General features: G+C 39.1%; 1 long non-coding RNA gene across 1 annotated transcript in view; it reads left to right on the top strand.

Annotated features, from left to right (window-relative positions):
• LOC140341264 (uncharacterized) overlaps positions 1–15,799 on the top strand; it is a 57,531-nt gene extending 41,732 nt beyond the window's left edge. Inside the window, exon 4 of the long non-coding RNA XR_011922834.1 lies at positions 15,675–15,799. This is a non-coding gene — a long non-coding RNA (uncharacterized lncRNA). The remainder of the gene's footprint in view (positions 1–15,674) is intronic.
• Positions 15,800–16,447: the final 648 nt, after the last annotated feature.

Below are 16,447 nucleotides of genomic sequence, written 5' to 3'. Positions count from 1 at the left end.
TGTAGTGCCGGGTATTGTGGCGCTGGGTAATGTAGTGCCGGGTATTGTGGCGCTGGGTATTGTAGTGCCGGGTATTGTGGCGCTGGGTATTGTGGCGCTGGGTAATGTAGTGCTGCGGTGACTCCAGCACGTCTGATGTATTTGTTGACAACTTTTGTGCAGCTGAATCCGGCGCCGCTCACATTCACCTCCCCAGCTGTACAGCGAGCGTGACAAATGTATTGTGAGTCACCGCACCGACACTGATTACTGCCAGTGCAAGCTCCCGCTCCATGTGTCGGTGCCTGGAAGCGCTGCGGCCGGTAAGGCTCTGACCCTCTCTGGGCTGATTCCAGGAAGCCTGGCTCCCACAGCGCCGGTCACATGAAAGGCGAGCGGATCGATGAGCCGGCGGGGGAGGCTCCGAGCTCTGAGCCGTCTGGAGCTGTCGGCCGGGCGGATAGAGGCGGCTCGGGGGCTCCCGGCAGTGTGTGGCGGGGCCGCTTCAGGGGGGATCGCGAGAGACGGCGAGCGAGAGGGCGACTTGAAACTGTCAGCTAGGGAAGAGCATGGAGTTCAATGGGAGAGCGTGCCAAATGCAGAACTGCACCGCGCAAAGTGATGAATACCAGTGCAGGACAAGAATATATATTTATATATTATCCATTTTATTTATTCATTTTACATATGATTATGTAAGATCGATTTTTATTTATTTTATGTATGTATGTATATATATTTTTGATTTTTATATATTTTTTTATTTATAAGTTTTTATATATTATTGATTTTTTCATAGTTTTTATTTATTTAATATATTATCAATTTTATATATTTATATATTTTAATATATTATCAGTTTTATATATTTTTATTCATTTTATATATTTATACATTTTCTATATTATCAATTTTATAAAAAATAAATATATATATATATATATATATATATATATATATATTACTGAATTGATTTGCTGCCTATTTGTGAGATTTTAATGAAGCTAGGAGATAATGTGGCCAATATATATATATATATATATATATATATATATATATATATATATTATACACACAGTATATGTTTTGGCCACATTATTGCCTAGCTTCATTAAAATATCACAAATAGGCAGCAATTCAATAACTGGATACATAGGTTGAAAAAAGACATAAGCCCATCCAGTTCAACTACTAGGAAAATAAACATAGTAGACACAGTAGAAACCAGCATAATATTATTACTATTGTTATTAATAAACAAGATTTATATAGTGCCAACCTATTGCACAAAGCTGTACATTAAAAAGGAGTTCCAAATGACAGATACAGACAGGAAGAGAGGACCCTGCCTCAAAGAGCTTACAATCTAGGAGGTGGGGTATATCCCAGATAAAACTATTGGTGGTTGAATTTACTTATTTTACATCCAATTTAAACTTAAGCTTCTTCCCAGATTTGGTTGTCCCTCATTTTTATTTGATGTATAAGACCTCTGCAATGCCAGGAATAAATTATATGATGTATGCTCAGAATCAATTGGGGAATATCAATCGTTTTTCTGCCTTCCACCATTCAATATTGAACAGATTTCTGCAGAATGTTGAAAATCAATCAGAACGCCGCCACGGCTAGGTTTGTACTCTTCAATGAGGGACAGAGGTATGTGGACATGGATCGCCTGTTCTGAATGTATAAAAGGGACAGCCTTTGGATACTATGGTTCGATCAATATTTGTGGGTCCAAGATTATCACGAAAGGCCCTATTTTTTTTTAAAGATTTTCATTTGACTTCATGTTTTAATTGAACGTCTTAACCAGGTTCTGTGGACCATTCGGGTTCCTCCAGAGGTTGCTCAGGGTTCCTTGAGCAATGAGAAATTTGGACCTCTCAGGTCAGATTAGCAGAAACCAAAAACCTGAGCGTTTTTCCAATGGTTCTCCCATGTTAAAACATTTAAGAAAGGCTGCTGTAAACTATTATAGTGTTGCATTTTATATGTCTCATTTTGATTTGGTTATCTTAACTACTAAAAGTGGTACAGGACACCAAATCTTTCACCTGACCCCTGAATTATTGTATTAGTTAACATTTATTACCTTATTCCAAATTACCACTTCACCCCTTTCCCCAGCTCTTTCCTTAACCTTACCACCGGCTTTATAGTAAAACCATGTTTTATCCTTGAAGGTTCACTTATTTGTATGATTCCCATTCCTACTATACTGAACATCTTCTTGTTTCTCCAGCTTCCTCTATTAGCCTGATGTAGTTAGGAAAGGGTGCAATGATGAGATGGCACCACATTCTCCTCAATAGACTATTATCTCCATATCTCAGAGGTCCCGATGTTCTGGTCTGCTGTAGTGATAAAATAACTTTCTGGAACAACATGGAGCCTATTCTATATTACATCCAACATCAAATAGGAGGCCCTGAAGTCCCATAGATCCCAGGTGGTAGTAGTTCTGCTTGTGGGTGAGAGCTTTCTATGAGACATGCCACTTAATGAAAGTCTTAAAGCCAAAGTAAACCCAAATCTAACCCAAAACAATAAAATCACACCTTCAATCCCACAGATCAGTCCATCTGTCAGGAGGTTTCTAACATCGGGTCCTGCGTCATCCTGGTATCCGTCTTCGGCCCTGCGCAGAGGGAGCGCCAAGCGCTGCCATCTCCTCCTCCCTTCTGGGTTCTTCTTTCTACATCACCTGATCTCGCACTGCGCAGGTATGAGATCGGATGACATAGATAGGGAAAAAACCTTTTCCCATTATGATGAAAGGGCTCCCTCCATGCATGCACGAGATGCTCGGGCATGCGCAGAAGGAGCAGCCAAGAGCCTCCTGGGATGCTTGCCGTAGGTATCCCAGGAGGCTTCGTGCTCCCATTCATTCTTGATCCGTTAGGCGATTGAGAATTCAGGGGGCGGTGCTGCTTTTCTTTTAAAAAACTAAAATTTTTACTTTAAATACAAGGGTTGTCTACCCTTTAATGTAAAGTGAAAATTCTGAGTTTAAGTACGCTTTAATGAAATCATTACCAGTGGAGCCAGTGATGTGTGGCTTCCTCACCTCATCTTTAACAATGTAAATTTGTGGCTAGTGAGCAACTAATTCCACAGAGATTACCAAAGGCTCTCCCACATTGCATACACACTTCAAGTGAACCAGGGAAATGAAGATTTCAAATCTGCAGAAAAAGATTTAGGAATTCTGGGGAATTCTTTGATTAGCCTCCCCACAATCTAAGAGTTTACAGATATGCAGGCATTTTCTATTCTTATCACCTTCCTCCATGGAAAGCAGCCACAGTATCTGTAGGTTTTAGTAATATCCCATACATTAAATGTGTATGGTGATTTAGTGGCCTCAGCATTCACAAAAGACACCTGTAGTGGGCATTGTTGCATCTAGATTAAGAATCAACACAAGCTGATGAACATTTCCATTTGTGTCCATATCAATAAAGATGAAACGGGCCACAAATTTAGATTTCTAAGCTTGCTTATATTTTTACACCTTATGCATCACCATGTGTTTTTATTTTTGATAATGTGGTAAACTTCAAAAACAATAAAAACGACCTGCAAACACAATCCTTGCTGACGCTGAAGTTGAGCACAGAAATAAAAATGTGGGGTACAATTTATACACCAGCAGAGAAGTCTACATGAGCAATATTAGTCAGCCTGTCTGCGTTTCAGCTGGTCTACTGTGGGGTACGTATGCAATTTGTGAAATTGGATATATGATGATAATAGCATTTTTAACAAGTATATTCTGGTGTTAACATTGAGGTGAGCGATTCAACATTTTCTCACGTATGGAGGCATGTGGCGGTCACATATCTATGTAGATCTGTACAAACTTGCAAAAATACGATCCATCTGCGATCCTTCAAAGCTTTGATTTACATTTATTAGGTACAAGAGATTCCAATATGTGAAATGGTTTCATCTGTTCACTTAGGAATAAAGGTATTACCCTCTAGAGAGACAATGAAGAATTTTGCAATTTAATCTATTAGCTATGATTTATTACACCACAATAAAAGAAGAGATTCCTGAAATGACTGCAGTGGATTTAGCGAGATTTATTCACAAAATCTGCATATTAAGTAGGCTGCCAAATCACCCTTAATGCGCTAGATGTAATCTATTTAAATATATCGGAATGCATTTAAATTGCTTCATAATGAGTAAATTAGAGATTCCTGAGATGTTTACTATTTATGTAGGTGTAATAGGTTATTATGGAACATGTTGAACAATCAAGAGTACCAGAGTAACCGATGTAGTTGATTACCATTTCCCAATAAAATATGTTTTGGTTTCATTGTTCTGATGCTCAAACTTTGGAAGGCTTTTAGCTAACTGATTTCAATGAAAAGTGTATTTTCATATGAGATTTTAACAATTATTTTCTGAGCGCCTGATGTGTGTTAAACCTTCAAAACAATTGTGATACTTAAAAAACGTAAACTAGAATAAACCTTTTCCAAAGACTCTAACTGCAGAGCTAACACCCAAGGAAAAAGTACAAAATCCCATTTTACAATTATGTGCCCTTTTGGCACCAGAAGAGAAAAGGAGAATATGTGAAGATAAACAAAACACAGAAAGAAGAAGAGAATTCTAAAGCAGACAAGAAAGAAGAAATCCTTGGAGGACCTAGGAAGAAAAGAGGAAGGGAAAAGGAAGAGGCATTGGTCAGACAACACCGGGGTTGAGGCTAAAAAGGTGCAGAGTGCTTAGAACTACAATGATAGAAAAATGAGAGCAGTCAAGGTCTTTTGAGGAGTAATGGTCTAACCAGGATGACCACACACATTGAAACATAAAGAATCGCTATAACCCTCATTTTCCTATTGGATAAAACCCAAGGCATTTCTTTATTCCACCTGAGTTATGGTTGGGTTGGTGGACCACCAAGCCTTTGTGAGAACCAACTTAGCTACTGTAAATAAATATGTCAACAATCAAAACTGTGTGTGCATTAGGAGGGTTTAAGATCGAGGAGAATTTCTGAAGGTCGCTTGGGACATGAATAGTCCAGTGCTGTGTAAGCTAGTGGATATACATCAATCTCCTTCTCTTATGACTCTCCCACCAATATTTACATTTTTCAAAGTAAATGGTCACCCGAATATTGTTTTTTTCCACCTGCATGTGATGTTGAAAACAATGCACCCTTTATGAAATGTCTGAACAGCTCCTACAGAGAATCTACAATTCAGTTCTATTTAACATTTGCAATAAAAAATTATTTGGAAAGCATTTTTTTTTGCTAATACTTTTTAAAAAAGGATATACCAATGACCTTGGATTCAAAAAAATAGGTTGTGTAGAACACCAGCAAAAGCTGTTTGCATTCACATTTAGTTGCTAATTGAAATTTCATTCTCTCGTCTGAATAAACTGGAAAGGAGTCATTTAGATATGTGAGTTAATTTAGGCTTGCACTTTAACACATTGTACTCAACCACCTTTTTCTAACTAAAATAGTAAAGGAAAGCTTAAAGCTGAAGTAACCCAAAACAAAAAAATCCCACCTTCAATCCCACAGATCAGTCTATCATGTCCCGCATCGCCCCGGTATCTGTCTTCGGCCCAGAGCAGAGGGCGCCGACATCTTCTCTCTTCTTTCGCATACTTCTTCCTATATCACCCGATCTCGCACTGCGCAGGCGCAATATTGAATGACTTATATTGGGAAAGAACTTGCCGATCTGACTGCACATGTGTGAAATTGGCAATTTTTCTCCTATTGATGAAAGGGCTCCTTCTGCGCATGTCCAAGATGCTCGAGAATGCGCAGAATGAGCAGCGCTCCCATTCATTCGATCAAGTATTAAGGAGCCAGTGATGCATTAAAAAAAAACACAAAAAAACAAAAATTTTACCAAAAATAAAAGGGGTGTCTAACCTTTTATGTAACGTAAACATTCTGAGTTTAGGTACGCTTTAATAGGCACGCAAAGAGAAGCCCAGAGCCCCACTTGCTTGATGGAAATAGATATGTTAAATATTTAGATGTAATGTATACAGTATTTGAAAAATTGTTAGGTCATATGAAAACTACTCACAGGTAAACATCATAATAACAGCTCAATACACTGCAATAGAGGCATTACCTTGAGGAGAAGGAGCAAGAAGTGTTTAGTGAAGTGATTTTTAAAGCAAAACTACATTTTTGTATCGTTATTCTTTGTTACCTCCTCACCTCCAAAGTTTAATGCTTATTTGTCATAAATTGAGATAATAAGAGAGATTCTGATCTTGCATTTAAATATTTCTGCACCAATCAGGTTCAAGTTTCTGTTTTGCAGTGCAGTTTAGTGAATGAACTATAGAATGGGATTTGGTGATGTAGGCAGCATTCTCATTTGTATTTAAAACCCATTTTTGTAAATTAGCTTCATCGCTTCTGCCAAAATCACATATTTTGTGCCGTATCGATTACTGTAAATTGAGCTACTTGTGCAATAATTCTGCCATTTGTTCTTGTACAATAAATTTAAGAAAATTAATTGCTTCCATAAATTTTAATGGTTTAACTATCAAACCACCAGTTAGGTTTGGCTACAAAAAGAAAAAAGCTTAGTTAATTGATTGATGATGAAATTGGGTTTGTTTCCAGAGGTAATTTGACAGCATAAACCAATTATGTATAACCTCAATAACTTACCCTGGTGATTATGTGTCTTTAGGTCCTTTACCACTGGGAATATTCTAGCCCTGATGAAGAGGGAGTGTTTTTTCTCCCCCGAAGTGTGTTGTCTGGTTTGTCTTGCCAACATGGTCAACCATTAAAGTGGTTTTGGATTTATTTACTATTGTTTGGAGCCCACTGTTTAGGCTGCATATACACAATATTAATAATTCTTGTAATTGTTGAATGCTATGTGTGAACTACACATTGTACATATATGTGTACTATCAAAAGTATACCCATTTGATGAACAAGGTAAGTATAGAAGGCAATGTTCTGCAGTAGGTAAGAGAACAGAAATGCACATTAGTACAGTAGCACCGAGTACCAACAGGTATTGGTGCTGTAGGAACTTGAAATAAGTAGTGAAGTGTGGGAGAGGTGAGGAGATCAATGAGGACCAGGAGGTTGTGGTGAGAGTCGGGGTTGATGTGCAGGTTTAATGTAGAATTTGGAGCATGAAGGTCAGCTGTGCTCGAGGTAGTGTAGTGGGGTGTGTGAAGGCAAACTGGTAAGGAGAATTTAAGCTAGGACATGTGTGGTGATGCATAGTGTCTCCATGAGGAGATATAACTCCAGATGCAGTCTCCCTTGCTGGAAGAAGTGGATGAATGGTAATGTGATATGCCAGGCTGAAGATTACAGTGCCAATGCAAGTATTAGACGGGAAGTAAAGAGAAAGTGTAAGCTGGTGAGGCTAGGATCTAGAAGGCCATGTTCCAATGCAACACAGACCTACCTGCTAAAGGGACCACTCTAGATGTGCATGCCACTGAACATGGCTGTAGTGAATGTCATCGGTCAACATTTAAATGTCAATGCTATTGCTCATGCTTGGTAATACCTCCCAACTATGAATGAACAAGTAACAAGGTTTGGCGCCACTTTGGTTTATCCCAAAGACTCTATTCTACCCTCACACTGGATCTGGCATTGACAGTGACAGTGCTGTCAATTTCCTTCAACCTGCAGATATAATTACTGGCACCAAGATAAGCACAGGGAGTGTCCCATACCTAAAAACTTATTTGTGGCTCATGATTTATTGTAGAGAGTCATAAATAAGTTATTAGTTACAAGAGATTTTCTGTGCCAGAGGATTATTGCTGGTATGTACAGACTGCTGGGTCTGGATCCCACGTCCTACAAAAACACAGCAGAACCCCATAGACTTCTGTAGGAGTAGGAGACAGATTAGTACTTTGACTCATGTATGTCTTTGGGGGCCACTGCATATTCATAGACATAGTAATGGACACCCAGCCACAGGTAAACACTGCAGCAGTTCCCTGTGAGTATACAACAAATAAGGGGAATAGATCAGTGGGACAAAGGATAAAGGACTGGTAAATGTTCAGAAGATGCTATTTGAAAGTTTCCTAAAAAATAAAACTAATCATAAGGCAATAATTTGGCAAACATATAAAAAACACATATAACTGTTCATTGAAGCCTCCTTCTCAGTCCTCAAAATCCAAACATCACATGGCCATCAGTGTAGATCAAAATATTAGGGCCCCTTTACTCTATACCAATGTGTGCTGCATTAGGGCAGTAATTGCATCAAAAATACCCTACCAATGCATGGCAATGGGAAGAAAAGACAGACCTGCATCATTTTTTAAATGTACAGCATCTTAACTGTTGGCACCTACTGCAGTTGTGCATTGGGGTGCCATTCTTATATATTAAGAACCCTATACCACTGGTATTCACCACCCTGACATTGCATCTCTTTGTCAACTTCCTAACACTGCAACCTCTTCCACCGCTGACTTTGGGAATACTCTGGCTCCAGACACACTGCACTCCAAAAACTGCACCTTTGTGCCAGCCAGCACAGACACCACTACTCTCCTTATTCTAACCCTTCATACCTCCTCTTGTCGCCTTTGCTGGGACATCCAAAACAATAGAAGAGGCTGTGCCTGAAATTTCTGAGCTCAATGCCCACTCAGTTCGTCATCTATTCATGTCACCTCCTCCCCAGTGCAACCTGAAGAGGATCACTCTGCACAGTGTGTGTGTTCCCGGAGAATTGCACATTTCCGGGCTGAGTATATGGAACCCTTCCAATGTGACAGCCATCTTGTAAAAGTCCAACATCCCCCACTGCATTCTGTACTTATTTTTAGGAATATTTTCACTCCTTCCTTCTAAACTAATACAACGTCTGAGTTTATACTTAAAACATGCAATATCCATATCAGGCTAAATTTAGGAAACGGGGACTGAAACTCAATGTATACTATTCTTTTTGATTTTTGGTTAGTTATCTGGATTATGGATTAAATATGCTGTAATTTGCACTTCTTTAATAAAAGCACACAAATAAGCTCTTGAAAGGCAAAGAAGAAATTGCTGGTAGCGAACTTGCAAAACTGTTGAAAACGAATACTGAACAGTAAATCAACAAACACATGAGTATCTTTGAATACAATTAAATGAGCCTTATATTTCAGCCTTCTTGATTTTGTTCACAAATTGATGAACAGAGCAAAACTTCAACAGAACACAGGTGTCAACAGGAGGCCTTGTACCAATACTGTGATTTTTTCTCTAGTGTTGGCAATGAAACAGCAAAATTTAAGGTAATTGAATGAGTGAGAATAAAAAAAAAGTACACCTCCATATTTTTGTCGTATAGAAGGCGACAACCCTAAAGCTTTTTTGGGCTTTTATGATTTCACTTGGGGAATTCTCACATTTCTGGTGTCTACTAGACACAGGCACAACAATGTGTTTTACTTTCTTGCAGCTCCGCTTCCCAAGGAGATGAGTCGCTAGAAGCCACAAGCTCTGACAGATTCAAGTTCAAAGAGAAACCAATTCCCATGTTGTATGTGGAATTCCAGGTCATGCGTGAAACCGTCAGTCTGAGGATGGAAGGAGCGGAGCCTATGGGAATCAGACCTACACTAGTCTTTCTGGCTTTCTGTTCTGCTCTGTTTTTCCTCACTCCCACTCTCGCCCTTTTACAGCCTCATTGAAGTGTTTACCCCACACCTTACCTACTTTTCAAGTTCCTTCTTTAAAGTAGAACAACTGATTGAAGAGGCCAAATAAGGGCACATTTAAACTCAACAAAATGACTTTCTTTTTGAATGGCTACCAAACACACTAACACAACTCACCTACGTGGCATGGCAGCACACACATTATGCACTGCAAAAAATGTCTTTTTGCCATGTTTAATGGCAACGCCAGATTATTCTTTTCTAATTGGCTGCCTTAATGCAATGGATGTTAACACATCTGCATTTAGGCAGAACTAAATCTGTGCAACTCCTCTATCCTTATTCCAGCACACGGTGCTGCCATCTTTCTTCTCTTCTTTTTCTTATAATGATCTTCTGCCCTTTTGTTTGGCCATGCCGGGATGAAGTAACTGCAAGCATTTATTCATCTTGGCAGATGGAAGGTAAACCAGGACTGCCAGGTTTTCTTGGCAACCAAAGCTGACACTGTGCATCAGCAGCTCAGCTTTGACACCAGAAACCCGGAGCAATCAGGCAGGAAAGACGCATTTATTCAGAAGTGACATCACCTGGCCCTTTCTGCAATAATGATCTGCCTGATCATGGAAATTTAGAAGTATAACTTAGAAGCACCACAAAGAAGTAAATGAAGGGTTCTTTTTTTTTTTTTAGAAAGCTCAAGCCAGAGGCCTTCAACTATAGCTGCAGTGTTTAAATGGGCAATATAATGTTTTGTGCTTTTCATTCTTAGATTCCCAGAACCTAGTCTAAATTTTATTTGTGCTGTAAAGTGTGACTGCTAATAATTTCATTCAGCTTTAGCTTATGTGGTTTGCAGCTGCCACACTACTGTAATGCTTCTGGAATCTGCTGAGAGCAAAGTTTCACATTTTTTTCTGTGTCATCTTTTGAAACACCTTCAAAAAAATAAATATAAAATAATACCTTCCACACATTCAGTCACCCCGGTTTAACCAGAATCCACATAATTCAAAGACTGCAGTAGTAGAAACATTCTTTATAAAATAATAGAAACGTGAAGTCAGAAGTAAGTTCAAGTTGCCAAGCAGAATACACTTTTTATTAGAAGAAATCTTTGCAGGTTGTGGTATATACATGGAACAAATGAAACCAGTAAAGTTACATAGTTTTTTTGGAAACCTTAAAGTGGTACTAAAGTTCCTCTTTTAAAAATATGGGATCTCTATAAAGCAGCAAGTTTATTAATTGACAGTCAAATGTTAAAGACATGTTAAGTAATGAGTAACGTTTAGTAAAAGTACATGATTTCATCCGTAGATAGACCTGTTGTACAGGCTATTATCAATGTACACTGCCTTGTATCAGATTCTTCTGTCAAAATTTGCTGAGCTGCACATACCTGGCACCTGCTGGGACTGAATTATGTCATCCTGGAACAGCTAATCAAGATGGCCAAAGATTTAATCAAGGAAAAGCAAAAGGAAGAAGAGGGCAGCGACCACAAAAAAACAAGGACAGGTGAGTATACACAGAGTTTAGTTCTGTATTAAAGCCTTTTTGCAAATACCTTGTACAGCTACCTTGTCAGCACTGTTTCCAAGTACAAGTGCCCACTAATTCAGTGCTACAGATGTCCTTTGCTTCTGCGTCTTCTTCTAGATTCTTACAGGACTGTTGGACAGTTAACAGAGGGACATTGTCTGTTGTCAGTGGAGAAATAGAGAACACTCATTACTGTATATATATTTTTTTTTGCTTTAAGTGACATTAAAGGACATTTACATGGAGTTTTACGTGTACTGCCAGGGATTAGTTAACTGGGGATAGGATGTGGGGTTACACACACAAAAAAGTGTGCTTGGTCATGTGAACTGTCAACGGCATGCACTATAGAAAGAGAACTATATGGGACCCAAAGACTACACACCACAATCTGCAAACTATAACTGGCATATCCAGGAGTGGATACATCCAGTGGTGCACCTTCTGCCTGAAAAATGATGCCCTAAGTCAAGACTTTGAGCTGCACACTTTATGACAGGTTGTCTGAGCATCTAATCACCAACGCTGGTGAATAAAAACCCTTACAATGCAGGGCTTGTGGCCTATAGCTAGACTTAACCAATTGACCCAGAATTTATGTTCCCCAGGTTCTCCTGAATTAGGACAGACAGGTAAGTTAATAACCCATTTAGAGTGAGGGAGAGAGGGAAGGAGAAAGAAAAAGGCGGAGAGAGGAGGGAGGGAGAAGGGTGAGAGAGGTGGAGAGAGAGAACAAGAAAAGAGAGGGGGACAAGGAAAGTGAGAGGGAGCAGGAGAAAAGAGAGTGTGAGGAATAGGGGAAAGGGAAGAAGGAAGTGGGAATAGAAGGAAGGAAGGGGAATAGAGGGAAAGAGGGAGTGGAGGAGGTATTAAGAGGCAGAATGGAAGGGAAAGAAATTAGTGATACTTCAATACAGATGTCACCTTGGACAGATATCTGCACTGTATGTGACCATCAATTTCACTTTGTGCTTCCTGTTACTGTAGATCTTGTCAGCCAACAGCAGGAGGTTCCAATTCCAGTTAGAAATGTTATAATGCCACCTCTAGTGATCATGCTACCCTAGGCCATGGTCTAGGTGGCTATGTGGAAATCCTGCCTATGATATGTGTTATGACATTGCTATCCCTGCAGTAATATGAAAGTCACATTACTGCAGTTTACAGTTGCCAAAAACATTCGGGTAAATCTTTCAATTGGTATACCTGTTCAAATGATAACTGTTTTAAAACGAAATACCCCTCACCGGGGAGAGATTCTTAATTAGATTTAAATGGCTTCACTCAGTGTCTGACATTCTCCCAAGCATATTTAACATAATATTTGTCTCAAAAAGATAAATCCGGCAATGCAATTTCAGCTGACATGTCTTTCATTAGCTGCAAAGTTGAACTTAGTCATCTTTAATTCCCTCTAGTTATGGGACTCCTTCAACATTCAGACATGGTCCAGCTTTGGCATCTTCAATCATTTTTATTGGCCAGCCTAGGATGACATAGCTCTCTCCCACTCACAAAAGCAAATAATCTTGGCACAGAGGTATGGCAAGCTCAGTGTACATTTAGGAGAAGTTTGCAAGACACCAGGTAACATACATATTGTCCCTGAATAATTCAAGTTCCCCAAGACCGCTCACAATTTATTTTTTGTAAGAACAGTTCCCCTTTAAGTGGCCGATAGTGTAGAACAATAGGTTTCACTATGTAACATTAATAAAGAAATAGAGCTGACCTGGCAATTCTGCTGCAAATGGCTGGTGGTATCCTCCTTTCTTTAGCCATAGGTTGCTCATAATGTAAAGCAATAGATTGCAGTTAACTTTACAACATACTAACTGCAAGGGTTTGTTGAGGCACGTACATCCTTCTATACCTATGATTACTCAGAACAGCATGGTAAACTTGTTGAACAATTTGTGCAGAAGTATAAAATGATGTAGAATAACTGGAGGAGGTGGGAGGAGTAGTAGCGGTGGATAGGGACCTTTTAATAAATAAATTCTTACAGCAGATAAGAAACTATTAATAAATTCAGAGAGAAGATAAGAAAAATAACATTGATATGGATGTCTTGAGAGGTTTTAAATATTCTTTTATTACTGATTTCCATTCTCACTACAGACAGATTAAACATTTTTTAACAAAGATTGGCTGATTTTAAAGAAGGCAGGTTGTTACGATGCCATCTTCCTGACCATCCAGTTTTTCCCAAGTTACCTAATTTGAAAGATATTTCTGTTCCCAGTGTTGTTGGTGTTACTGTAACGGAAGGTGATATGGTTTTTGATGTGAAAGAAGTCTTATTCTTGCTGTAGGTATAAAGGATGTAAGAATATTTACCATAACCTAAGGAGATGGTTAAAATTTAAATCCACTTTGAAATAGTATGAACAGGATGATAAATATATAAAATGTAATATTGCATAGGTTTGTTACTTGTTATCCTGCCTAGTTTTAGTGTCAAATTATCTGTCCACCAAGAAATATATAAATTGTACATTATGGAAGAGTTGAGGTCCAATTTAATTTGGTTTGGAAATATTAGAGAGGGTAGGTAGAGGTATAATGATGTGGCCATAATTTATTAATTTGCAGTAATGAAGAAATTCTAAGTTGTTCCACTTCTGGGCCATATGACCTAAAGCCATGGCAGCCATACAAAGAGTGTTGTCAACAGATTTTGCTGCCCCACTGGCCACCAGGCCAGGCTGGTGGAAACCATATGAAACAATGTACCTGATGTAGGTCTGTTATAACTGACTGTTCAGTTGCCATGTAAAAATACCCCTTTTAGTTCTCCCTGAAACACCAATTAATTAAAAAAGACCTAATAGGCCTAATTGATTAAAGCGCTCCAAAACTGGAAAAAATACACAATCATGGGAAAACTTCTAGCAAACCTGGAATGTTTTTCCTAAAAAATCATTTGCTATTAGTTGGCAACTATTTTTTATCCTAGGCCAAGTCCATTACAGGTTTGCTGGATCATCCAGGTTCTCCAATGACAGTCTATCTTTTCAAGTCTTGTAGAGCTTTAATAAATCAGGCCCAGTGTGCTTTCCTATTTGTTGTTGCAATGACAACAGGCCGGAAGTAGGACATCAATAAAAAGCTCACAGGGATTTTAGCTACCATACAATTTTAAGAAAAAAAGATTACCTTTTATATTTAAAGAGGAGCTCTCCTACTGATTAGATAGGAACATTGTGACTTTGTAGCACAGGCACCATCATTTACCTGATTGTGCTATCTTTGAGCCAGCATCTCAGCCTAGATGCTGATTCCGAATAATGACTGAGCAAAGATGGCACCATCCTACTGGATAGAAAAGCAGATTAAGGTATGGTCAGATGTGTCAGAAAAGTATTGTGAGATGTAAGAGGTAATAAAGCTGCCCATGCCTCAGAACACAAATATGCTGCTCGAAGTCTGTTCACTAACCTGTCATTCTACCCTGCTATGCTCAGGGTATGCTGGTTCCTCCTGTTGACCTCCATGCCATTGCAGGACATAGTAGCAAATTATAGAATGACAGGAAGAACCATTGAATGCTGCAGATGAGAATTGAATTCGACATTCCCAGAAATGCCAGTTTCCAAGAGTCTTCAGCAAATGTTTTTCCTTGTTACAGCAGCATGGGAAGCAGGATACATGAATATTTACTATCAGCAAGAGCAATTTTATCACATTTATACTTTATTGACAGAGTTGCTGTAAGAAAAAGAAAAGATAAATTGGAAGCTGATATGCCCTGTTTCTTGCCCTGTTCTCAAACTAAAATGGCAATCAAAACTAAAAAAACTCCTCCCCTAGCCATAGGCCACTGATTTTATAAAACAGTGCAGTTCACTTGTAATGGCCTAACTTAGTTTGTAGTGGCCCCGTAGTTTGTGTAACAGTTGCTAGAGGACACATATTCTGTGCACCAATGGTATACTTTTTACCACATAATGCCACATCCCAAACACATTCAGAAATGTTCACATATTTGTACATAAAAAGGACTCAAGACTTTTCAGGTACTACATTTACATATCTTCATTACACAGATTACAAAAAATGCCAGCAAACTTTATTCAATCTTTTCCTTTAAAGGAAAACTGATAAAACCAACATACAAAAGTTTGTTTACAGAAAGGTCTCAAATCATAACTCAACGCGTTTCACAGATGTCATTGTCCGCTTCATCAGGAGTATTTTGTGACACCATACAAAAAAACAAATATCCAGCACCCATCTGATCCTGTACACATCTTTCAATACCTGGCTTTTTTGTACCATACAGGAGAAAGCAGGAGCAGGAATTGTATGTAATCAGTGTAATGGAGATGTGTAAAGTGAATGCTTGAAATGTCCTGTGTTTTTGTACAAATATGTGAACATTATTCTGCTCCTAGCTCTGGGGTAAGTGCTTTTGGACCTCTGTACCCAGTGATTTTAAACAGAAACTAACCCCTGCCAAATTTTTCTTTTTGGTTTAGGGCATTATGGAAGGAGATAAACTGTATTATCTTGACCGCTACCAATCCTTCATCCGCACACGAGGTAACAGAATCTGGCTCCTGGATCCCAGGACTGCATTGTTCAGATTTAATAATTAATGTGCAGTTAATTGAGGCTTTTACTGAACCGACACAGGATGAAAGCAAAACCTGCCTGTCTGGATCCGATGCGTCCCTGGGAACAAGTTCACTGCGTTCCCTGGGCGTCTGTCTCCCCTGGGTAGGGAGGGTCAGGGAATGGCTCTCTGCGTGTGACCTAACAGGCACTTCACATCCGGAAAGCAGAGGTGGCGGTGGTCACAGAGGCGTGCGGTTAAGCTTAGCATGATGAACAAAAAGATCTTCTAATGTTCCCAATGAAGCTAAGCTGGAGCCAACAGAAAATACTTCCAATAAAGACACATGCTAAATCTGGCTTTAGGGTTAAACGGAAAATATTGTGCTTTGGAAAAATACACACATGTGTTGTCCACATCAGTGCAAGGGCTTTGTTGTGTGCTAATACAAGCATTACCCTCTTAGCTTAAGGGTGCGCTAAACAGCACTGTGAAAAAATAAACACGCAAGGAATCACAGGTTTAAGTCACATGTTGGGTATGAGTCCTTAATGTATACTTAATGCATTAAACAGTCCAAAATCTTGGTTGGGAAGGCTTAGATGTCAGGTTTTATTTTTGCTGTTGTCCCTAATGAGGAAATTTTCCCTCACCTCCGCTACTGGTGACAGATAGTGATGGGACAAGAAGTACACA

The sequence above is a fragment of the Pyxicephalus adspersus genome, chromosome 11, assembly GCF_032062135.1.
Source record: "Pyxicephalus adspersus chromosome 11, UCB_Pads_2.0, whole genome shotgun sequence".
Classification (NCBI taxonomy): Eukaryota; Metazoa; Chordata; class Amphibia; order Anura; family Pyxicephalidae; genus Pyxicephalus; species Pyxicephalus adspersus.
The sequence above is the reverse complement of the archived record's forward strand: the minus strand, read 5'-3'. Positions and strand labels throughout refer to the sequence as shown.